General features: G+C 36.4%; 1 long non-coding RNA gene across 2 annotated transcripts in view; it reads right to left on the bottom strand.

The window, feature by feature from the left end:
- LOC140975484 (uncharacterized) overlaps window positions 1–16,339 on the bottom strand; it is a 28,661-nt gene extending 12,322 nt beyond the window's left edge. For both annotated transcript variants that reach the window (XR_012174974.1, XR_012174975.1), the window contains exons 1-2: window positions 14,994–16,339; window positions 14,594–14,870 (exon numbers count right to left, since the gene is read on the bottom strand). This is a non-coding gene — a long non-coding RNA (uncharacterized lncRNA). The remainder of the gene's footprint in view (window positions 1–14,593; window positions 14,871–14,993) is intronic.
- Between the last annotated feature and the right edge of the window lie 10,709 nt (window positions 16,340–27,048).

Here is a 27,048-nt window from a genome sequence, read left to right as displayed (position 1 = left end):
TTTTCGTACATGTCCGACAAAATGGACATCATCTCCTCCGTTGTTTTTGCCTCCGCCACGTTATGTGCTACGTTCTTCGTTAGGGTCAATCGTATTACACCTAACACTTGTCGGTCAAGAAGCTTCCAGTCATCATCCTCCATCTTTTCCGGCTTCTTTCCAGATAGAGGTTGATGCAACTTCTTGCTATACAAATAATCAATAATTTGTAGTCGCCAAAACGTAAAATCTGTACCGTTGAACTTGTTATACCTGGTCCCGATCCATCATCTCCAGCTATCACTTCTCCAGCCTTAGCAACTAAAAAATCTTTTCTGATGTGGAAGATCAGACAAAGCTGCAACCACAGAGCATACTCAGAATTCTTAAGAATTTTCACAACAAGGCTCTGATACCAGTTGTTGGGGAATTACACCCGAAGCGATGCCAACCACGATGATAATATAGTACCCAAAACTTGCGGAATAAAATAACCAACAAAAACATAAAGATTTATGTGGTTCACCCAATATAGGCTACGTCCACGGAGCACTGCAACTTTTATAACTGGAAGAAATATTACAACAAGTGTATACACCAATACACTCAATATTTCTCACTCTCAACCCGAGTATACCGAGAAATAATTTCTCTAACTCACACAAAGAGAATTCCCGCACTCAAGAAAAAAAATACACTCTTTTTTCTATGCACTCTCTTTTTATCAAAGCTGAAAAGCTTTTGATTTTAGGATACAATAACTGGAGGAATTGAGCTCTATTTATAACTAAATTCCTCGTTCAATTTTATAACAAAACCGATGTGGGATATGTGGGAAAACATGTTTTTATATTATTTAATTTAATGTGTGGGCCCCACATCCTCACCTAACAAGGAGCTCGGGGAAACCTTTTCCTGGAAGGGGTTTCTTCAGCCGGGATCCGACTGGTGAAGATCTTGCTTTCTCCTGCTGAGGAGACCCATCTGCGGGGCCTATCCTCTAACCAGAAATTGTTCGAGGGGACCTCTTGAGCTCTTTCAGTAAGTTCTTTTCTTTAACATTTATTCCTTTTTCCTGTTGTTTTTTATTTTGTAATTCTTCTAACCTAATACTTGGTGCAGGGCCTTCAAATGTTGATAGCAGCCTATGAAGAGATTGCTTCTGTGGCAAAGAAATAGGCCAACCGAGCCCAGGTCGCAACAAGCTTCACCGGCAAGTTCAAGGTGAGCTGGAACGAGCCCGGCTCTTACACGAAGAGGTAGTCATCGGCCTGAGGACTACTTCACAAATGGGCTACCAGCAGCTGGTAGTGGCCCAAGCAAATCTACCGCAGGCTCAGTTGGAAACCGAGGCTGCCAACGTTCGGGCTAACACTCTACAAACTCAGCTCTCGGCTTCAGAAACCCGAGCCCAAACTTTGTCTGACGAGTTGGATGGCTATAAAGCCAGGGCCTTAGAAGCGGAGGCGACCTTGGTCACCCAACGTCAATCTGAGGAGGAGTGGCAGGCCTCTTTCCTTCAATCCCCCTAGTTCAGGGTGGGAGTTGTCTTCCAGAGTGGTTTCGACAAATGTCAGGAACAATTTGAAGAGGCCGGGCTTCTTCTGGATGATTGGGAGGGCTTCCTCGACTTTGCCAGAGCTATAACATCACTTCCCAAGGAAGCTGAGGGGGATACAAGGAAACTGATTAACAGCCAAGCCAGAGTAGAGTAGAGTATTATTGTAAATTTTTTTTTTTTTTCCTCTATGTATTTCCATCCTTCGGGCTTCTATTAATGAAAAACCATTTCCTTGCAACCTTCTTATCTTCACCATACCAATCAACTCCAGGCTAAAAACTGTAAGAATCTAAAAATATTCCAAGTCTTGAAAAATAACGGGCCTCTTCTAATCAACATTTCGCTTCAGGCAAAATATTAAAACCTTGAAAATTTTCTAAGTCTTGTGGAATAACGGGCTACTTTGCCCTTTGTGCTTAACCGAGGCCCATGCCTTCTGGGTTTAATAAGTTACCGGGACCTCATGCCTCATGGGTTTAATAAATTACCCGTGCCTCATGCCTCCCGTGTTTAATAAATTACCGGGGCCTTATGTCTTCTGGGTTTAATAAGTTTCTAGGGCTTCATGCCTACCGGGTTTAATAGATTATCTGGGCCTCATGCCTCTCGAGTTTAAACAAGTTACCGAGGCCTCATGCTTCCCGAGTTTAAATAAGTTACCGAGGCCTCATGCCTCTCGGGATTAATAGATTGTCGGGGACTCATGCCTCTCGGGTTTAAATAACTTACCGGGGCCTCATGCCCCCCGAGTTTGAATAAGTTATCGGGGCCTCATTCCTCTCGGGTTTAATAGATTACTGGGGCCTCATGCCTCCCGATTTTAATATAATGCTTTGTATGCATTTGAGAATGAAAAACCTTCATTAATATTTCAAACAATAAGTACACTTGTAAGCATAATATTTCTTCAAATGAAACATTCCAGGGTCTTTTCAAAATTGTCCCCGGTTATCCTCTAAATACAATGCTCCTGAACTGAGTCTTTTTATCACTTTGTAAGGTCTTTCACACGGGGCTTCTAACTTTCCTACCTTTTTGAGCCAGGTTTGCTTTCTTTAGAACCAGATCACCAACTTGAAATTCTCAGGGTCGAACTTTCTGATTATGAGCTCGTATGAGCCGTCTGCGATAAGCTTCCATTCGAATGACTACTCTTTCTCTTTTTTCTTCTGCTAAGTCCAATTCTTGGGCTCGAGCTTCATAATTGCTTTCCCGATAACTTTGAATTCTGGCCGCAGTCTGCCCGATTCTCTACTGCAATACTGCTTCAGATCCATAAACCAAACTGTAAGGAGTTTGTTTAGTAGCAGTCCGGGGAGTGGTTCGATAGGCCCAGAGAACACTGTGTATCTCTTCCACCCAATCTTTTCCCACGTCTTGGAATCTAGCTTTCTGAGCTTGCACGATTACTCGGTTAGTGACTTCTGTCTGCCCATTAGCTTGTGGATAGGCTACTGAGGTGAATGACTGAATAATCTTCATGTCTTTGCACCAGGCCATAATTCTTCGCCCATGAAATTGTCGGCCATTGTCTGATATCAACTTCCTGGGTAGCCCAAACCTACAAACTATGTTTTTCCATAAAAACTTTAATACCTCTTCTTCAGTAATCCTGGCCAGGGGCTCGGCTTGCTTCCATCCAGTTGGAAAAGTAGTCCACGGCCACCAGCAAGAAATTTTTCTGAACTCGGGCTACTGGGAAGGGCCCCACGATATCCAGGCCCTATTGATCGAAAATGCAGGATGCTCTAACTGGTTGAGAAGGTGAAGCTGGGATGTGGCAAAAATTGTCATCTCTTGACAAGACTGGACCATTTCTCGGGCATCTGTATTCATAGTAGGCCACCAAAATCCAGCGAGTAGTGTTTTTCGGGTAAGTGCTACAATCCCGAGATGATTCCCGCGGCATCCTTCGTGAATTTATTTTAACACATACTTAGCTTATTCTCCGGCCAAACACTTGAGCAAGGGGCCATGGAATGATAGTCATCTGAATCGAGAACACTGCTTTTTAATTTTCTGGGCTTGTTGAATGTCTCCTGGCAATTGGCCTTTTGATATGAACTCGAGCAAGGGTGTTTTCCATGAACTTTCTTGGGTAGTGATCGGACTGGTATCTATGGTCAATACCAGTTTGGTGTGATGAATGACTTCATCCCGATCACTCCTGATTAATATTCAACTTCATTATTTGAAGCCCGAAAATCAAATCTTACAGCCAGTTATCCCGCGGGAGAAACTAGAACGACTCCTACCCCACTACCTTCTTTACTGGCAGCGCCGTCAACAAACACTCTCCAGACTTCTTCTTGCCTGGGCTATACCATTTCAATTAGAAAATCTGACAAGCCCTGAGCTTTTATGCAGTCCTTGGCCGGTAAGTGATATCATATTCCCCGAGCTCTGTTGTCCATTTTACAAGCCTCTCCGAGATATCGGGGTTGGTCATGATTTGTCCCAGTGAGCTATTGGTGAGGACCTCGATAGAATGAGACAGTCCGGGCTTAATCAAGATTAGGCAACCCGGCTAAATGGCTGTTTAGATCTTGAAAGGCTTGTTATGTTTTATCATCCCATCCAAATCTCTGTGCCTTCCGAAGTATCAGAAAGAAAGGATAGCTCCGATGTCCTGACCTTGATATGAAGCGGGACAAAGCTACAATCCGGCCCGTCAGCTTTTGTACATCCTTGATGGTTCTAGAGGAACCCATTTCTAAAATAGCCTTTACCTTTTCTGGATTGACTTCTATTCCTCTCTGTCACTATGAAACCCAGGAACTAGGACCAGATTGAAAACCAAGTTGGGAACTGGACTTCCCTGACTTGGCCAGCTTTCATCAGTTTTCCCACTTGCTCTGCTGTCACCCTGTCCTTTTCTGGTCCAAAATGTCTCTTTTTCTGCACTACTGGCCGGGAGTTTGGAAATGTGTTTAATTTGTGTTCCACTACCCAGGCCGAGATCCCAGTTAACTCTGTGGGGGACTAAGGTAACCACTTTTTGCTCTTCTCCGACCACTGTCTACACTTCTTCTACAGAATGCATTTCTCTTCCACTTCCTACCCCGTCTCCGTACTCACCCTTTCTCGCCCTCTTCTTCTCCAGTCTAATAGTTTCAGCATAACATCTTCTCGAAGAGGGTTAATCTCCCCGGACTTCCCCAACCTTTCCCTTTACAGGAAAATTGATCTTCTGATGGTAAGTGGAGTCGACAGCCTTAAAAGCATTCATGACCAGTTTCCCCAATATGACATCGTATGAGAAGGGTGCGCTGACCACAGTGAATGAGGTCATCACTGATTTCTTAAAATCTTCAGATCCTATGGCACAATCTCTCCCCGAGGATGGACTGTATGATCTGTAAATCCAAATAGAGCAGTCTCCATAGGCTCGAGTTGATAATCTTTCAAACCCATTTGGTCCAGCGCTTCTCGGAATATGACATTGACGGAACTGCCTGAGTCTACAAACACTCGCCTTAGCAATCTTGGCTTGGATGACCAAGGCATCATTGTGAGGTAGGATGACTCCTTGTAAATCTTGGGGCCCGAAACTGATGTTGCATAATGGTCCAGTGGATAAATGAATACTAGCTCGTGAAGAATCTTCATTTTGTCCCGAATAAGGATGTGAAAGAAAAATGACCATTTCGTTGGGAAAAAACCAAAAAATGCTTGATAGATTACGTTTGCTCATAATACCATGGATATTGCCAATGGATGCCTTCTAATCCCACTTTCTTTTTCTGATGTTTGCAATTTAATAGATAAGAAATTGCAAACTTAGCTTTGTTTGGAAAGAGGAGAATGCCAGACTTCTAATCAGACATATAACTGTTGTAATCTTTATACCAATGATAGAGATCGTTAGTGGGACGCTGGAAGGTTTTCAGGCATAGCCACTCGTACGCTCAAGTAGGGATGGCAATTTTCCCCGCGGGCTAAAACCCGAAATGGGGCGGGTTCGGGAGAAAACTAATGGGTTTGGTGATCTTTATATTTATTGGAACTATGGATTTTTTTTTTAGAATATTGAATTATGGATTATTAATGTTATGTAAGTTTTATGTATGTCATTGAATTTTTGTATCAATACTTTTTAAGTCAAATTAAAAAGTTTTTTGTGTCAATTCAAGAAATACTTAAAGTTTCTTAAAAAAAATTCAAGCGGGGACGGGGATGGGGGTCCTCGTGGGGTCGGGGATGGGGATTCCCCGATTTGGTATAACCGGGGATGGGGTTCGGGATGGGGGCGGGGATGGGGATGGCAAACCCGCCCCCGCCCTGGCCCATTGCCATCCCTACGCTCAAGTCAGTCAAGTGCTTTATATTAAGAAAGTGAATGTTTTTTAGCACAAGAGTATATATCTGAATGAGTTATTTTCAAGCAAACTTGGTATTTATAGGAGAAAAATCAATGATGACTTTGTTTTCATTGCTCAATTGCTACTCATGGTGGGATGGTTGGTTGCTCATGGTTCTGCTTACTGACACTGTTAAGTCTGACAACCCATCCTTATTCCGATCTAGTCACATCAATCTTACAAGTGCCGAAAGATCTCCTAATGATGATCAAGTCAAGATTCTCCATAATGGCGAGTTTGGACATGACTCTTGTATTGGAGTGCCCAGGTTGTAAGAGCCCGGGTAATACAAGTAAGAACAGTGCTCTGCCTACTACTACCAAGTCTATTACTACCCAAGCTACTACTACCCGGGATTAGAGATGAACTCAGCTCCCGCTCAACACGGGGTGGGGCTGCTCCACTTTCCTGGCTACCCTAAATCCACACTGTAGGTGACCCAGATACAAGATATTTTTTGGGGTATCACCACTCCCTCCCTTAAATAGTCGGACGAGAATATGTTTGGGCGGGAAATTCATGCGATATAAGGCTGACGTGAGCATGAGGTAAGCCCTTATAGTCGAAAGGTCTGATGTCGCTTTGAATTCTGTACCCATCTTTTCATATACCCCGCACATTTTTCGAGAAGTATCATGTAAAAATAGTGCTCTGCCTCAAGTTTATTTACCCAGGATACTACTACCCGGGCTCTTACTACCCGTGTACTGTTACCCGGGCTTAGAGATGAACTCAGCTCCCGTTGAACACGGGGTGGGGCTGCTCCACTTTCCTGGCTACCCTAAATCCACAGGAGATGACCCGGATACATGATATTTCTCGGGTATTACCACTTTCTCCTTTAAATAGTCGGGCTAGAGTCCTACTCGCTCTCCCGAGTAACGAGAATATGTTTGGGCGGGAAATTAATGCGATATAGGGCTGATGTGAGCATGAGGTAAACCCTAATAGTTGAAAGGTCGGATGTCGCTTTGAATTTTGTACCCATCTTTTCATATACCCCGCACATTTTTCGAAAAGCATGGTGCTCGTCCATTTGTTTTGAGATCTACGGCTAAAGATCATCCTCCCATGAGTATATAAATAGACGACATCCTTCTTCACTTTCCATTTTTACAATTTCACATTCTCACACACTTCTCTTCACATCTCCGGCGCACTCTGTTTTCCTCCAACGACGACTCTGCGATTTTATGATCATTTTCCCCACCCATTTTCGTAAGTGCTTCCCTTATTTTTCTTTTATAATGTCTAATTCGACTTCTTCCACCTCTAGAGCGAATGCGCGCGGCTCATCTGGTTATGAGTCTGCACCGGCACACTCCAACTCCCCTTCCCCCTCTGTTGAAAAACCCACTTCTTGCCACCTTCCCAAAAAGTCCAAAAAGCAAAAAACCAAACCTCCCACCGCTGGTACGTCCTGAGCTTTCCAAAAGAGTAAGGGCAAAGCCCGAGCTCCTAACTCACCTCGATCTATGGTCCTGAGTGCTTCTTGGTTTTTTACCATGGAGATTACTTTGCGCTCTGGGGCTGAGGAAGATCTTAGGGTCCGAGGCTCCATTTCTTCCTCCTACCAAATCCGGATTCCTGATCACTCCGATCGGGCTAACCAACCCCCAAAGGGTTTCTTTACTATCTTCCCGAGACCAAGTTGTCTCAAATTTCCTCTTCCTTCTTTTTATGTCGATGTGGCCCTCTTCCTCGGGGTCCCCATAAACCAATTTCACCCCAATTCTTTCCGGATAATGGCCTCGGCCTATATCCTTTTTAAAATGCACAACCTCCTTATTAACCCCCTTGTTCTCTACTATTTCTTCGTATTCCGTTTTGGAGATGATGCATTCTCCATGTCTGCCCGATTAAAGAGTCGATTCCTTGATGATATCTTTTCCTCCTTGAATGGATGAAAAGAAAGGTTTTTCTATATCACCATTGCCTCCCTTCTCAAATGCCTGACCGGCTTCTTACCTAGTCTCCCTACCCAGCCTGAACTTCATCGGGCTTATAAATTTGAAAAGCCTTACAGTCGAAGCCAGGGACTAGTGGAGTGAAAAAAATTCTCTTCTTCTCTCCTCATAACCGAGGACAATTTAGTGGCTTACGGGTTGAGTGCCCGGGCAGAGGACCCTATAGATAGGGTGATTGATGACATAGCTATCTCGGGCGCTCAACCTGGTAATTTCCTTCTATGTTTTGCTTTATTTCTATCATCATCATCATCATTTTTTTTTACTTACACGTTTCTGTCTCTCACCCCTCTTTTTTTTTAACAGATAACTCGAAAATGCAGGAGGCTTTTGCGAAAAGGCGAGCGGTTGAAAAGGCAGCGGAAGAAAAGAAGCGTGTTGCCCGGAAAAGACTGCTGCCAAGAGAAAACCCAAGCCCAATAGGCGGCTACCAAAGCCCGGGCATCTGCTATGGTCGAGGCAACCCTGCCCCCGGCTCTCGAGGGAGGCTCTGTCCAGCAAACCCGGGCAGAGTTTCATGAAGAGGGAAGGGTTGAGCGCCCCAACTCGCCTGGTGACTCCGTTGATCACATTGCCCTCGTCAGGAGCAAGAGGAAAGCTGGCTCCAGTCCCGAGATGATCCTTTTTAGTGACGCTGAAGAAGGAGGCCAGGGCACATCTCGAGCGATCCACTTCATCGGGAGAAGAGGGTACTGAAAACCAGACCAAATAGAGTAGGGTTGTATTTTTTCTTTTTTTGTTGTATGTTTTCCCAGCCTTCGGGATTTTATGAATGCAAATTTTTCCTTTGCAACATTCTTTTCTTTATTTTCTTCAACATGTCAACCAATCCAGGCTAAAAAACACCTTGAAAGTTATGTAAGAATCTAAAAAAATTTCTAAGTCTTGAAAAATAACCGGGCCACTTTTAATCAACACTTACTCCGGGCAAAATGTTATTAAAAAATTTCCTAAGTCTTGAAGAATAAACGGGCTTCGTGCCTCCCGGGTTTAATAAGTTTCCGGGGCCTCATGCTTTCTGGGGTTTAACAAGTTACCGGGGCCTCATGCCTCCCGGGTTTAATAAGTTACCGGAGCCTCATGCCTTCCGAGTTTGATATAATGCTTTGCACACTTTTGAGAAGAAAACCTTCATTAATGTTTCAGATAATAAGCACATTTCAAGCATAATATTTTTTCAGATGCAAACCATTTCAGGGTCTTTTCAAAGATCGACCCTGGTTATCCTCTAAATACAACACTATTGAACTGAGTCTTATTATTACTTTGTAAAGTCCTTCCCACCAAGCCTCTAACTTTCCTACTTCTCCAGTCGAGTTAGCTTTCTCTAGGACAAGCTCACCCACTTGGAATTCTCGAGGTCGGACTTTCTGATTATAAGCTTCTATGACCCGTCTGCGATAAGCTTCCATTCGGATAGCTGCTCTTTCTCTTTTTTCTTCTATCAAGTCTAATTCCTGGGCTTGAGCTGCATCATCCTTTTTTGGATAACTTTGAATCCTTGCCGAAGTCTGCACGATCTCTACTGGAAACACTGCTTCAGATCCATAAACCAGAATGTAAGGATTTTCTTTAGTAGCAGTCCGGGGAGTGGTTCTATAGAACCACAAAACACTGAGAACTTCCTCCACCCAATCTTTTCCTAGACCTTACAACTCGGCTCTCAAAGCTTGCACAATTACTCGGTCAGTGACCTCAGTTTGCCCATTAGCTTGAAGATAGGCCACTGAGGTGAAAGACTGAATAATCTTCATTTCTTTGCACCAGTCATAATTTTTCGCCCTTGGAATTGTCGACCGTTGTCAGATATTAACTTCCTGGGTAGCCCAAACCTGCAAACTGTGTTTTCCATAAAAATTTTAATACCTTCTCTTTAGTAATTCTGGCTAGGGCCTCGGCTTCCACCAATTTGTAAAAGTAGTCTATTGCTACTAACATGAATTTTTTTGAGCTCTGGCTATTGGGAAAGATCCCACAATATCCAGGAGGACCAGGACCCATTGACCGAAAGGACAAGATGCTCGAACATGCTTCAAAGATGAGGCCAGGCTGTGGCAAAAATTACCATGGCGCTGACATCCTTCACAAGACTGGACTATCTTCCGAACATCTGTATTCATAGTAGACCACCAGAATCCAGCCAGTAGTGCTTTCCTGGTGAGTGTTATGGTTCCGAGGTGGTCCCGACAACATCCTTCATGAATTTCTTTCAGCAAGTATTTAATTTCTTCTCCGGCCAAACATTTGAGCAGGGGGCTCTGGAATGATCGTCGGTACAATTCTCCATTAAGGACACTAAAACGGGAACATTGCCTCTTGATTTTCTAGGCTTGTTGAGGATCTGCCGGCAGCTGTCCTGCTGAAATGAACTCGAACAAGGGTGTTCTCCAAGAATTTTCCTGAAAAGTTACTAGACGAGTATCTATGGTCGAGACCAGCTTGGTGTGATGAATAACACCTCTTCCACCATCTAGTCAAAGATGACACCATGTTGTCAAAGGAGTCGGCCTCAATATTTTCTTTTCTCGGGATTTGCTATGCGCTCCAGTCAGTAAAACTCTTCGATAGCTCTTGAATGGCTGCCAAATACTCTTTTAATCTTCCTTCTCGGACTTCATAAGAGCATTTGACTTGCTGAATAACTAGTTGAGAGTCCGAGTATAGGATGATTCTAGCGGCTCCAGCTTCCCGGGAAGCTTTTATTCCGATTAGTACTGATTCATATTCAACTTCATCATTTGAAGCCCAAAAGTCTAATCCCACAACAAGCTTTACTTTTTCTCCAGTGGGGGAAACCAGAACGACTCTGACCCCACTTCCTTCTTTACTGGCATCACCGTCAACAAACACTCTCCAAACTTCCTCCTTGCCAGGCTATGTCATTTTGATTATAACTGCACCAAGACGAGTCTTTCCAGCGTGCTTATGTTCTCACTCACACGCACCCTAGAAAACTTCCCAAGAGGTCACCCATCCCAGAATTGCCCCAAGTCAAGCACGCTTAACTTTGGAGTTCTTATGTGATGAGCTACCGAAAAGAAGATGCACCTTCGTGGTATGAGTAGTACATATCAAATCTTTTAAGCCATCTTCAACTGTACAGTCCATTACATTGAACAGTCTCGGAAACCCCCTCCTTCCGGTGTAAGATCGGTTCATTCATGTTTCCTCCACCTAGAAGCCTGCCAGGAGCCGCTCATTGTCGGTGCAACCTCATGGCACCGGCGATCACCCCCCGCTCTCTTCGGCCCCGGGCCTCACACACCACCTGCACTTCCTCTATAGAATGCACTTATTCATTTCTTCCTCCCCTGCTTCTGTACCCCTCCATTCTTGCCATCTCCTTATCCACTTTGACTGTCTCGACGTAACATTTTCTTGAGGAAGGTTGATCTTCCCGAACTTCCCCGGCCCTAACTTTCACGAGAAACTTAATTTTCTGATGATAGGTGGAGGTGACGGTCTTAAAAGCGCTCATGGCCTATCTTCCCAATATGACATTATACGAAGAAGAGTTCGTTGACCACCGTGAATGTGGTCATAACTGATTTCCTCAAGTCTCCGGATCCTATTGTCAATGGCAGCACAATCTTTCCTCTGGGGTGGATTGTATGACCTGCAAATCCAAATATAGTAGTTTCCACAAGCTCGAGTTGATAATCTTTTAAATCCATTTGGTCCAGTGCTCCTTGAAATATGACATTGATGGATCTGCCCGAGTCCACACACACTCGCCTTATATCGTTATTTGCAATTTTGGCCATATAACCAAGGCGTGATTATGAGGTAGACTGACTTCTTGTAAATCTTGAGGCCCGAAATTGATGGTCGGTTCCCATTCTTTCCCCGGGCCATTCACATTCAAGACCTCTCGCCGGCTCCAAGCTTTCCGGACTTGGTTGGAATCACCATCTGTAGATCCTCTGGAGATCATTTTAATTTCTCTAAAGGTAGGGGATTTTCCTCGGACCTTTCCTTCCCGGGCTCTTTCTGATGCGGTGGATCTGGAGTGATTCCCCCGTACAAGTTCAGAATTTGGGGCTCTGGCGGATGGTGTTGGCCTCGGATTTTTGGGGACCGATAGGATCTGCCGGGGGGCGATTTTTCCTCAACTGCTTGCACTCGTTGGTGTCGTGATAACACTCTTGATGGAATGTACAAAACTTTAAGGCTGGCCTCAGGTCCTAGGAGGGCGGTGGGAGCTGGTTACCTTATCTTCACAAAGGTGTACTGCTTGGTCCTTTGATCTTTTCAAGGGAGCTTAATTAGAGAAACGCCCCAGGGTATTCTCCCTTCGAACCCGTTCTTCTATTCTTCCTGGCTGGTTGTTTCTTTCTTTTTTAACAGCCTCTCTCTTCTGCTCTGAGCTTCCTCCATATTGATGTACTTCTCTGTCCGAGACAGTAGATCTTCGAAATCTCTTTGGTAGCTTCTTTATCAGAGACCCTCCCGGAGCCCCTGTGTGAACGTCGTGGTTTTAGTCTCCGGGGCACAGGAGGGCACTTCTAATGCTGCTTTGTTAAACTTGCGGATGTATGCCCTCAATGACTCATCTCTGCTCTGCTTAATCTCGAACAAACTAAAAGCAGTCTTCTTATATTTTTTGTTGCTGCTAAAGTGATGTAAAAAAACGCTTTTAAAGTCCTCAAAGTTTTGTATGCTCTGTGGTTCTAGTTTATCAAACCATCGTTGGGCCGAATCCACCAACGTGGTTAAGAATGTCTTACACTTAATCTCATCACCATAACAACTCAAAACGGGCCAAATGCTCTTCAAGGTCTAAATTCCCGTCATATTCCCTTATGTTTGCTGATTTAAAGTGAGTTGGTAAGGGCTCATTGATTATATGGACAGAGAAAGGACATCCCCTTGGTTGAGCTCGAGTAGTTGGACAGGGCTTGTCCTTCCAGTTTCTTCGCCTTTTGTCTTAAATCTTCCAGTTCTTCAGCCATGGTAAAGGTTTTCGAACATCCCTGGGAGCTTTCCTCCCCTCTCCTTTTGTTTTGTTCTGAAGAGTGGATTCTCTCTGGATTCTTCCTCACGAGGTGCCTGACTGTTGCTGGGTGGTAATTTTTCTATCATCGCCTTTTGGACAGCTGCTGCTATCCACTGAGTCAACTGCTTGGGGTTGATCATGAAAGTTTGCTGGGGTGGATTTCCTTGGAGCATCTCTGAGCCGGATGACTCCCTTCCAGAATTATCTCTCCGAGATGACGTTCGAGTGGAAAACATATCTTCATCTTAGATCTGATTTCCCATAGACGACGCCAATGATGTGTTGGGTGAATTGGGTTTGAGAGGGGTGGTCAATTTCACCAAGTCGGATTGTTTTTTGTCAGGAAAGGGTTCTCCTTAGCTTTGAAATATCTGCACACTTAAAATAACAGAGATCGTTAGTGGGACGCCGGAAGGTTTTTCAGTGTAGCCACTCTGATACTCAAGTCAGTCAAGTGTTTTGTATTGAGAAACTGAATGTTTTTTAGCACAAGAGTATATATCTGAATGAGTTATTTTCAAGCAAACTTGGTATTTATAGGAGAGAAGTCAATGATGACTTTGTTTTCATTGCTCAGTTGCTACTCATGGTGGGATGGTTGGTTGCCCATGCTTCTGCTTACTAACAATGTTAAGTCTGACAACCCATACTTACTCCGATCTAGTCACATCAACCTTACATGCGCTGAAAGATCTCCTAATGATGATCAAGTCATGTTCTCCACACTGGCAAGTTTGGACATGACACCTGTATTGGAGTGCTCGGGTAAATAACCCTGAGGCAAAGCACTGCTCTTACTTGTATTACCCGGGCTCCTACAACCTGGGCTACTACTACCCGGTCTGTTACTACCCGGGCTACTACTACCCGGGCTTAGAGATGAACTCAGCTCCCGTTGAACACGGGGTGGGGCTGCTCCACTTTCCTGGCTACCCTAAATCCACACTGGAGATGACCCGGATACATGATATTTCCTTGGGTATCAACCAAGATTCTTGATTTCATCGGAATCCATAAGAATATATAATTCATAGAGAGATTAACTTTTTAGAGTAAGTGAACTAAAAAATTTATACGTGAATTTAATCCACGATAATAATTAATATCACTGGACGAATAAATATCGTCAAGTGAAAAATATAATGTCCAAATAAATTGATATGAACATATAAACTCACATCCAACGAACCAAATCCTGTGAAAGAATAAAGCCTGGTGGGTTTATTGTAAGAAATGAAGTCAAAAGATTCATAGAGATTGAGGCAAGCAACTAGAAGCTTGCATGAAACGCACAACTCAAGTTTTTGAAGGGCATTATTTGGGTCTGGACAAGGTGTATGAGAACCACATCCATTGGTTGCAGAAGCTAAACATAATATTTCTCTTTGTTTTTGGGTTCTTCTCTTTCTACTTGATTATCATATGTCAAAACTATTTTTCATGAGAATAAAAATTTATTTAAAATATAAAACACACCTTCAGAGTATAAAGAATCATTCCAGCCAATAAAATATATATTAAAACAAACAAATTATATAATTAACTATTATAGCTTGACATTAAATTAATAATGAACCAAATAAAGTTTATTTGAGGTCTCAAAAGTCAAAAGTATGAAACTGGTTTGACGTAAAACTGGTAATGACTTGAAGATTAGCACCCCAATTATTATGTTAACTTATTTTTAGATACTTTAATCTTTAAATATTAATGAGGGAAGACGTAAAACCTTTCCAAGTTAAAGGCTCTGCAATTTTTCTGTCTTCTTCGGCTTCCAAGGCCTGGAGAACATGTGCTCCTGAGAAAAAAAATCAACTAATCAAGCACATAATCAATATACAAATATGGTTATTTGCCGGTTTCTGTAGTGATCATAGTCGTCTCAAATCATGGTCCATATTTACAGATAACATGTTCAGTAGATATGCTCAATCACCCTGATGATGCAGAGTCTCGAGTTCTAGTCGCTTCTTTTCTTATATCTTCCAGAATTTTCAAGCACTTCACTGAAAAGAAAAGAAAAAAAAAACAGTGACGGGATGTTTCCATCACTATTATATCAATGAACTAGTAGCAAAGAAAGTTTTCTATCAATGATTTGCTTTGGCTAAACAAGTGTAGTGATCGACCCAACTCAAATCATGGTCCATATCTACAGCCATCACGTGGGTTCTGTGGATTTGCTCGCCCTGATCGTGCAAAGAGTCGAGTAGATTCTTGTTTCATAACTTTGGCAAATTTCAAGCATCTCGCTACTAAAAAAATCCCATCGACGGACTGGCAACAAAAATCTTCTGTCGACAATTTGTTAGTCATAAGAGACCATCAATATGATACAACCGGTTGATCCGCTCAATTTGCAACAGACAACCTTCTTCTTGTCTGATTCTGCATCAAAATACTGGCCAGCGATTTCCTCAAGCCAAAAATATTCAGTAATTGAGAATAGATCTATAAAAACGATCAACAAGAATGAAAAAATGAAACAGAAGGGTTCCTTCCGATGCATAAAAACAACGAAAAAATTTGGCGCGAGTAGAGAAGCATTCGTTCTTTAAATCAAAATTCTTCGAACACAAAGTCTAATTTTTCCAAAAAATAATTTTTGTTTCCGAATTCATCTCTGCAACAAAGTAGAATCAATAAATACTGATGAATCAATACACATACAAAATAAATAAAAAATAAATGAATCGTCAAGAAACGAAGGTACTAAAATCCCTTCAATCATCACATGCGAGTGGGATCCAGCCATCTACAAGTTTGGACACAAGAATCGAAATTGAACAGGCGTAAAAATTACAAGAATGAAAAAATGAAAAACACCGAAAAAAATACAAGGGTCGGAAATTTAACAAAAAGATTTCATCCAAAACACAAGAACACCGAAAAAAAAACACAAGAATCAAGATTTCAACATGCCGAAAAATGAAAAGAATCAGAAATTTAACAAAAGAGTTTCATCCAGAACACAGAAACATCGAAAAAAGATTAAAGAAATCCAAGAACACCGAAAAATGTACAAGAATCAAGATATCAAAACGCCGAAAAATGAAAAGAATCAAAAATTTAACAAAAGAGTTTCATCCAAAACACTAAAACATCGAAAAAGATTAAAGAAATCCAAGAACACCGAGAAAAAAAAAAAGCACAAGAATCAAGATATCAAAACGCCGAAAAATGAAAAGAATCAGAAATTTAACAAAAGAGTTTCATCCAAAACACAAAAACACCGAAAAAGATTAAGAAATCCAAGAATCTATTAAAATTCCCGTTACTTGATTGATTAATCAAGAAAATGGGTTTATCTACTGACTTCGATTTATGGAAAGGATGAAAACGGAGAATTCTTCCATAGATTATACAAATAAACGAAGTTTTCATCAATGTAGCGGCAAAAAAAGAAAGTGGTTTTAGCGTTTGAAAATTTCCCCATTTTTTACCGTTGGAAATTCTGGTTTTATTCTACTCATATTGTCTGTAAAATAAATATATTTTTAAAGATACATTTGATTTATTTATTTTAACATAAAAATATTTATAATTTGAATTAACAATTAAATAATATGTATTTTTATAAGCTAATTAGAAAAAAAGTTGGTATGGATAATTTTTTAAGTAGCTTTTCGAATTTAGATTAAGTTAGATTGTGTTTGGATTGATATCGATAATTAAATTGAAATAAATATATACGCTCGAGTTCAAGGTAATAAATTTGAGCTTTTGAAATTAGAATTATGTGTTTTATGATTTCAAAATAGATTAGGTCTCTTTGTGAGACGGTCTCACGAATCTTTATCTGTGAAACTGGCCAACCCTATCGATATTCACAATATTTTTTCATGGATGACCCAAATAAGAGATTCGTCTCACAAAATACGACCCGTAAGACCGTCTCACACAAGTTTTTGACTTTAAAATATGGTTAATTTCATAAGTCCTCTATCAACTTTACAATAATTAAAATAACCCAATCTACTTTAGATATTAGAAACAATACCATATTTTGCTATTTTTGAGCACGATTAAAATTATGAGTAGAAATGATTGCAAATTATATAATCGAAAAGAGAATAAAAAGATACAAATAAGATATGAAGTTCGATTCTTATAATTTGTTTTCATGTTCAGATATTGAAACTAATATCTTGTCTTAAATTTTGGATTTTACCATTGAGTATGAAATAAAAAAATATATTATAATCATACTCAGAGCGAAATATATTTCTATTTGAAGGGCTAATCTTTTTTTAAAAACTTTTATCAAGAACTATATTTTTTATTTCCATATTACATTTTATTTGTTTTTTGGGGAAATATTTTCAATCTTAATTGTTGTTTGTGATATTCAAATTTGAGAGGAGAAGCAAGAAGAAAACAAAGAAAATGACTTTGTAAAGTCAAGTGTTGAACATTTTCTTCTTAAGAAGAATTTGCCCTCACAATGTACTAGAGTTGGTGGCAATCTTCTCCCAAGATACAACTACAACAATTGAATAATGAGCACTCAAATATTCAAGTTCTATCACAAGGACATGAAGGAACTCTTTCTTGTTGAAGAAAAGAAGAAAGAGATATGCAAATGATGTGTATGTATGTGTGATTTTCAATAATCAAACATTTAATGTTTTTCAAGTGAAAAGACATGAGTTTTCATTCATAAGGGTGTCCCTTAACCATTGTAACTGACCACAATCATCAAACAATGCCAAGGAAATGAAAAAACATCAGAAAATTCGAAGGGACACGAAGTTGGGCGCGCGCGCAGGTGCGCGCCTGCTACTGTTCACACGAATTTTTTTTTCGTCTCTTACGTGGTCCGACTACTCGTTTGAAGTTTTTTCAACATTTGATGAACTCGTTTCGAGTTTAATTCAGAACCACCGAACTTAATATTCGTTCATTAAGTTTGTACTTCATTTCGAATTTTTCCAATCAAACACGTTGATTTATTTACTTAATTTTCATTCATTAAACATCAAAATTATCTCACATTAATTCTATCCCGTCACCCATCACTATTTGCATAATTATCAATTTGAATGTGACTTAGTTAATGATAGTGTATAGGCTTGTCAAATTGGCCAGGATAGGATTAGGACGGGGCAGTTTAATTTGTTTTTTGTTTTTAATTTATAAAATTGTATATTTAAGTTTTATATATATATATTTTTAAGTTTTATTTGACTTATTTTAAATGAATTTTAATGATAATTAACTTTTGAAGTATTTTTTATTTTTTTCATATTTTATTTAACTAATAAATTTTATTAATTATTAATTTCTCATTGGTTTTAAATTTTGGTCGAACTATTTGGTTAAAATTTATTTTTCATTTTTTTTATCGTTTTAAAAGTTTTTATAAATTATTCAATTTAAAAATTTTAATTAATTACTTTTAATAAAAAAGAGTAGGTCTCTTGTGAGCCGGTCTCACGAATTTTTATCTGTGAGATGGGTCAACCCTATCGATATTCATAATAAAAAATAATATTCTTAGCATAAAAGTAATATTTTTTATGGATGACCCAAATAAGATATCTGTCTCACAAAATACGATCCGTGAGACCGTCTCACACAAGTTTTTGCCATAAAAAAATTAGACGAACCGACCTATCTAACCCGCGGTTTAAGGCTGGTTGGTTGAATTGTCCATTCAGAGGTTTACCAAAATAGCTTGTGGGGACGCTATCACTTTTGCACCAAATCTGGCTTTGAAACCGTGTGTCAAATTTTATTTAATTCCTTTTAATGAATAATTTAAAAATATATAATAATTTTGAAAATTAACCAATGTTTTAACGAAATTATTCTGGAAATTAAATACATCCTTTTATTAGTTCAGTGATTCGAATATGGTATATAGGCTGGAAACCAATAATCTTCATGTGTGCGAAAGCCACTAAGGAAACATTTGGTAAAACAATGCCACGTATCAGATTCAATTTGTATTCCAAGCCCCAGATGGTATCAGAGCCATGGAAATAGTTTTGGTTGATGATTTAACACTGTTTATTCAAATGAATATTTTCAGTATGAAAGAAACTGTTAAAAACAGTTTAAATGAAGAATATGATTTACCTGAAAATTTAGATTTATTAAATAAATGGACTATTCCTAAAATAGAATCTAAAATGATCTATAAATTAGGAACATTTGAAAAAATAGGTTTTAAACAGATAGTAAAAACTACAGAATCATCAGTACCTCTTCATAATGAAGAAATGGTTATTAGACTATTGAATAATAAAGATATTTTGCCTTATAGGAAAAATTACAGATTTATTCATATAGGTTTAATACAAATTGCTTTTAGACCTTTAACATTAGAAGGTTTACCAGAAAGCTTTATAGCAGCTTTAAGAGATGGTAGAAATTTAAATTGGAAACAGTCCCTTATGGGAATAATTCAATCTAGTCTGGCTCATGGTCCAGTATATTTTGATGTTTATCCAAATTTATCTTTATCTCTGTCTGATATAAATATTTTAGACTCTTTAACATTAAATGTTAAAACTCATGGTTATAATTATACTCCTGGTACAGAAGTTATATGTATCTGTTATCGTATTTATTATAAACCGTTGTTTACACTGAATCCTATGTGTAAAAGGATTGATAAAAAATTAAATGAAACAATTCTAATAGAAACTAATTTTAATAGATCTAATATTACAACCCGTAGATCTATAAAATGGGAAGAAATAGAATTTCCAGAAAACTGGATAATTGAACAAGCTGTTCCTAGAAATCCTATAATAAATAGAGATTTACAGCAAGTGATTCAAAATAATGAAGGATCTGTTCAAATACAGTTTAATAATGAACAAAGAAGATTATTACCCTCTTCTGTTTATGCTAGATCAAGATCTAGTCATTCTTTTATTTCACCTCTAGATTATATGGTGGATATTCCACAAACTTCTAGAGCTTCAACCTCTCAAATACGAGAAGAAATAGAATCTTCAGCAGAAGATTTAATAATTAATCAAAATAATATTGTTCATCAATGTAATTTTCAAAAAGTTAAAGAAACTGATACTGTTTCAGAAATGAATTTTACTATTTAATGGATAGTAAACAAAAAATTGATTTTGCTAAAGGATCTTTTGCTAGAGCAAAGATCAATGCAGAATTTTATTTACCCAAATGGAAATCTTTCAGAGATTGGTATTTTAAAAGTTTCTCTGAAGAAGAATTTGAATATATTGTTACAGAATTTTATAAATACTGTGAAAATCAAAATAAATTAATTCATTTTGTTCCTTGGTTTTTTAAAACATTTATTATAGATTATATTTCTATTCTTGAAAGAAATTATAAATTTCCTTCTGGACAGATTCAAAAATCTGTTTATCCTCCTCAACAATCTTTTATTATAGAAAAGAATAATAAAGTTTTGAATTTTACTGCTTTTTCAAGATTATTTGAAAATGATATGTTACAAATAACTGTTAAACATATTAATCAAATAATTGAAAAACAGAATTACACAAATTTATATCTTACGATAATAGGAGAAGAGATCGTTTCTCTTAAAGATCGTATTGATAAAATTATTTTAGCTATTAATAAAATTAAACCAGATGTTCATATAAAAGAACCAGAAACTAATATTGTTTCTATTGCTAGTTCTTCTATTAAATCCCCTCCAGAAATTAAAGATTTTAAATTTAAATCTTCTGTTTCTGATTTAGAAAAATTATTAGAAGAAAAATTTAAAAATCTTAATTTAAATACTCTTAATGAAAAGATTGTTAATCATTCTGATGAAGAAATTAATAAAATAAAATGGGCAGATAAACCTACCCAAACTAAATATTATTATGATAGACCTTCTCCCATGGATGTTCTTGTTGAAGAACAAGAATATATTTTCTCTAATAGTTATAATGGAAAAAGTATATATGAATGGAATATTGATGGAGTTAGTGATAAACAAATTTATAATACTGCTCACAGAATGCTTATGTATAGTACTGTGTGTAAAACTTCAGGTAATACTGAAAAAAATATTGCTAGAATGATTATAGCAGGATTCACTGGCCAACTTAAAGGTTGGTGGGATAATTATTTAAATGAATTTCAGAAAAATGATATTTTCAATTCAATAAAAATTGAAGATAATATTCAAGTAGAGAATGTTGTTTATTCATTAATAACAACAATGATTGAACACTTTACTGGTAGATACACTGATAATAGTGAACAAATCCGTACTTTGTTAAGTAATCTAAAATGTAAAACACTTACTGATTTTAGATGGTATAAAGATACTTTTTTATCTCGAATTTATGAAATACCAGACTGTAATAATAGTCTTTGGAAAGCCAAATTTATAGATGGTTTACCTTTTCTCTTTGCAGAAAGAATTAGAAAAGTCTTAAGAAAGGATGACATAAATATTTCTTATGATAGTTATACTTATGGAAAATTAATAAGTATTTGTATTCAAGAGGGTTTAGCTCTCTGTAATGAATTAAAATTAAATAATCAAATTAAAAGACAGAATTTACTTGAGAGAAAACAATTAGGTAAATTTTGTGATCAATTTGGTATGGACCTACCTAATAAAGGTAAAAAGAAAATAATAGATAAAGACGAAAAACCTTATAGGAAGAAAAGACATTTGTCTGAAAGACAAAAAGATAGAAAGAAGAAAAGAAAAGAAAGCCGTGAATTACGGAAAGCTGAAAATTATAAAGCTAAAAATAAAATAATTATTTGTAGAAAATGTAAAAAGCCAGGACATTATGCTAATCAATGTTGGGCTAAAAATAAAATTAATAATTTAGACATAGATGAAAATCTTAAAGATAAAATCAATAAAATAATAATGGATTCTAATCAGAATTCAGATAGTGAATCTGAGAATAGTTTAGACTCTTATAATTCAGAAGAAATTTTAGATAATGATTACAGTTCTTCAGATCAAGAAGAATGTGATAATTGTATACAAGGAGAATCTTGTATCAATAATTTAAGTGATACTAATAATAAAAATGATGAGTTTTATAAACTTATGTCTCAATTTAAAGATTTAAATGTTAATGTTCTAACTAATAATAATCTTTTAGAATTCCTTAAAATGATTAAGGATCCAGTATTAAAATCTACTATCATAGATCAAATGGAAAACACTGCTTCAACAAGTAGTGGAAATAATATACTTGTTAAACAAGAACAAGCTTATTCTATGCAAGAAGTAAAAAATCTTTTACAACAAAAATATAGTAAACAGAATCCTGTTACTATACAAGATTTGGTTAAAGAGATTAATAATCTTAAAGAACAAATAAAAATTTTACATCAGAATAATACTCATTTGAGTTATCGCATCTCTGTTATTGAAAATAACAAAGAAGAATCTGATATTATTGATAATAATCAAAATATTTCATTTAATGATGAAAATCATTTATCTATATTGAGTATGATTATATCTCAAAAATGGTATACAAATATTACTTTGTTAATTGATAATTCTTATAAAAAGAATTTCATTGCTATGATAGATCGTGGTGCAGATTTGAATGTTATACAGGAGGGATTAATTCCTACAAAATATTTTTATAAAACTACTCATTCTCTCTCTCATGCAGGAGGAGAACCTTTAGAAATAAATTATAAATTACCTAAAGCTTATATTTGCAAAGATAAAAACTGTATTCAAACCAGTTTTTTATTAGCAAAAGATATTTCTAGCCAATTAATACTTGGTTTACCTTTTATTTATAAAATATATCCTCTAAAACATGTTGATGAAACAGGTATCATAGGAACTTATCAAGGTAATCCTATTTATTTTCAGTTTATAACTAAACATGTTCATAGAATTTTAAATGAATTACGAGAAAAGATTGATAGAAAAACTTTTCAAATTAATTCTTTAAAAGAAGAAGTTAAAATTCTAACTATAGATGATACATTAAAAAATCCTAAATTACAGGATAAGATTAAATTTATTTATAATAAATTTTCTTTAGAAATATGTAATGATCTTCCAAATGCTTTTTGGAATAGAAAGAAACATATAATTTCTCTTCCATATGAAGAAGATTTTAAGGAAACAAATATTCCTACCAAGGCTCGTCCTTGTCAAATGAATTCTGAATATTTAGAATTATGTAAAAAAGAAATTCATTCTTTATTAGAAAAAAGTTTAATAACGCCTTCTCAATCTCCTTGGTCATGTACTGCTTTCTATGTTAATAAACATTCTGAGCAAGAAAGAGGAGTACCTAGATTAGTAATAAACTATAAGCCCTTAAATAAGGTTTTAAAATGGTTTAGGCATCCTATTCCTAATAAAAAAGATTTATTAGATAGATTAGTTAATGCAATAATATTTTCAAAATTTGATTTAAAATCAGGATTTTGGCAGATTCAAATACAAGAATCTGATAGATATAAAACTGCTTTTAATGTTCCTATAGGACATTATGAATGGACAGTAATGCCATTTGGACTTAAAAATGCCCCTTCAGAATTTCAACAAATTATGAATGATATTTTTTTATCAGTATAGCAATTTTATAATTGTTTATATTGATGATATTTTGATATTTTCTAATGATATTGAATCTCATTTTAAACATTTAGAAATGTTTCAACATATTGTTATACAAAATGGTCTTGTTATTTCAAAATCTAAAATGGTTTTATTTCAAACTAATATTAGATTTTTAGGACATATGATTGAAAAAGGAAAAATTATTCCTATTCAAAGAAGTATAGAATTTGGTTCTAAATTTCCTGATATTATAACTGATAAAACTCAGTCACAAAGATTTTTAGGAAGTTTAAATTATATTTCTCCTTATATTCAAAATCTTACTAAAGATTCTGCTATCTTATATGATAGACTTAAGAAAAATCCTTTACCCTGGACAGATAAGCATACTAAGGCTGTTCAGATTATAAAAGAAAAGGTTAAAAATCTTCCTTTTCTTATGTTAGCAAATCCCCAATGGGATAAAATTGTTGAAACAGATGCTTCTGATATAGGTTTTGGTGGAATTTTGAAACAAAAAGATCCCCAAACTAAACAGGAATATCTGATTCGTTTTTATTCTGGAAAATGGAATAATGCCCAGAAAAATTATTCAACAGTAGCAAAAGAAATTTTAGCTATTGTAAGATGTATTTTAAAATTTCAAGATGATTTATATAATCAAAAGTTTATTATAAAAACAGATTGCAAATCAGCGAAATTTATGTTTAATAAAGATTTTAAACATGATGTGTCTAAGCAAATGTTTGCAAGATGGCAGGCTCATTTAGCTCCTTTTGATTTTGAAATTATTTACAAAAAAAGTGAAGATAATCACCTTCCTGATTTTCTAACTCGTGAATATTTATCTTAATGTATTTCTTTACAGATATGTATTCTCGAGGTAGAGGAGAGTCCTCTTATAGAGGGCGAGGTGGTAGGGGAAAACCCCCTAATATCATAGTACAGCATGGCAAACAGAGGCTAATAGCCCAGAACTGATCTAGTTCATCAGCCAGTAATACTGAGCAGAATAATGAGTTATACAATGAGTTTCAAGAATTCTTGAAACAAAAACAGAAAAGTAATACTGATTCTCAAGCTTCAGCATCATATGCTAAAATCATTACAGATGATGACAATGATTCAGCTCTATATACAGAGACAAAACATAGAGAATTAATTCTTCTTATAGAAGAAAAAGATACCCAATGGGAAAAAACTCCATGGACTATCATGGAAAGATACTTAACCAATACATCATATGTATATGGTGCTTATAAGCAAAGAGGATTTTATGAAAATCTTCTGTTATCCACAAAAAGTGTTGATATAACTCACTTTTTCAGTAATACTCAGCAGAAAGGAAGTTATAACTTCTCCAAGTTCATTATCAAAAAGATCATATCTATTGAAGAATGGGGTATATCCCCATTATTTGAAAAAGAATTTTATTCTGAGACTCATAAAATGAGTTTTAAATTCAATTTTTGGGATTATATTGAGAGTTTTAATAAAACTCTATTCTATGAAAATGAAAAAAGAAAACATACATGGTTTTTAAAAATATGTGAAAATGTTTTCCATTATCCAATTCCTAATTGGTTTTTTATTTGGTGGAAAATATTTAGTCCATCAGCAAAAATTTTGCCTGAGGTTTTTATAAAACCAATGAATACTTGGTTAAATGTTTCTCCAAGAATTAAAAAATCATTTTCTGATCATTGGATTGATGGCAAGACTTTATGTCTGTTTTTTATGGAATTTGGAGTTCCATGGATCTGGAAATGGCAACCAGAGTGTGGTTATACTGATGAAGGTATTCCCTGCCTATGGAGAGTCAGCTCTACCAAATTTTGGGACAAATTATTACGTGAAGATCCAGAAACTGGAAAAATTTATGGCCATGAAACTCTTATACAAATGGAGGAAAAAATTTCTTCTTACCAGAAAGATCTACTGCATCAACAAGAAAAAGAAAAAGATGCAATGAGTCCATTTAAAATCTTGACTCAAAAATATTCAGAAATCTACTCCAAAGAGAAAATGGTAGAAATCTACATTGAAGAGATGAAGAAAGATCTTTATAAGAATATTGGATGTTCAGATTCAAAATCGGACAAATCCATGGCTTCTGAATCAAGTGAAAATCAATTTATTCATCTAATGCAAATGCAGGATGCTCAAGATCCAGAGGATGATATTCCTCAATTTTCGCAGATCAATGATATTTTTGAAAATCTCAAAAACTCATTAAAAGATAATATTAAAGATGATTAGGACATATTTAATATTCTATGCAAATGATATATCACGACAACCGGTGGAATAGCACAAGTTGGTGGAATCTCACTATTTACTTTTTGACTTTTGTAACAATGTTACTGTTTGCTTTAATAAAGCAATTTACTGTTTATATTTTTAGTTTGAAATCCGGGGTTCATGTCCGGCTCTTTCATCTATATATAGGTTAGGTCCGTGTTTTTAGGGAAAGGTCGAGTTTGCTCCCCTCTATTCCTCTCTTGTAAACAACCCTTCTTAATAAAAGCTTCCACTTATTCAATCAAGTTTGCTTCTACTGATTACAATTCTGTAAGTTTACTGTTTTTATTTTCTGTTTTTCTTTTATAGTTTTTAAATTTTTATATTTCATATATTAGCCTGAATGACAGGCTAAACCATTCGTGTTAAATCATCCCATTACTAAACCATGATCTTTATTTATTTGTAACTTGTAATTAAATTGAAATGATAAAAGATTTCATTTAAATTTTGGAATTTGATGTAATATAAGGGTTAATGGTTGGACATAAGGTTTAAAGACGAACCAGGAAATAGTAAACACAAGGTTCGAAGTTAATTAAGAGGCATAAATTCATGTTGTAGCCCTTCAGCCTGCTTAGCCGAGAGATGGCGTTTAAGGCGTTCATGGGTGATTTTTTATGAATTTATGTTTCTGAAGTTGTCTTCGAGAAATCCTCTGTTGTTTAATTTCTCTGGTATATCTTTTGTAATTCCTTTTATGTTTTGTAAAATTGCCATAGCTGAACCTTATATTCATTCTTATTCTGTAAATTAAATACATCCTTTTATTAGTTCAGTGATTCGAATATGGTATATAGGCTGGAAACCAATAATCTCCATGTGTGCGAAAGCCACTAAGGAAACATTTGGTAAAACAATGCCACGTATCAGATTCAATTTGTATTCCAAGCCCCAGATGGGCTTTATAATTTTCAGCTTTCCGTAATTCACGGCTTTCTTTTCTTTTTTTCTTTCTATCTTTTTGTCTATCAGACAAATGTCTTTTCTTCCTATAAGGTCTTTCGTCTTTATCTATTATTTTTTTTTTACCTTTATTAGGTAAGTCCATACCAAATTGATCACAAAATTTACCTAATTGTTTTCTCTCAAGTAAATTTTGTCTTTTAATTTGATTATTTAATTTTAATTCATTACAGAAAGCTAAACCCTCTTGGATACAAATACTTATTAATTTTCCATAAGTATAACTATCATAAGAAATATTTATATCATAAAGGCAAAAACTTGTGTGAGACGGTATCACGAGTCGTATTTTGTGAGGCGGATCTCTTATTTGGGTTATCCATTAAAAAATATTACTTTTTATGCTAAAAATATTATTTTTTATTGTGAATATCGGTAAGGTTAACTCGTCTCACAAATTAGGA

The sequence above is a fragment of the Primulina huaijiensis genome, chromosome 4 (genome assembly GCF_012295235.1).
Source record: "Primulina huaijiensis isolate GDHJ02 chromosome 4, ASM1229523v2, whole genome shotgun sequence".
Lineage (NCBI taxonomy): Eukaryota > Viridiplantae > Streptophyta > Magnoliopsida > Lamiales > Gesneriaceae > Primulina > Primulina huaijiensis.
The sequence above is the reverse complement of the archived record's forward strand: the minus strand, read 5'-3'. Positions and strand labels throughout refer to the sequence as shown.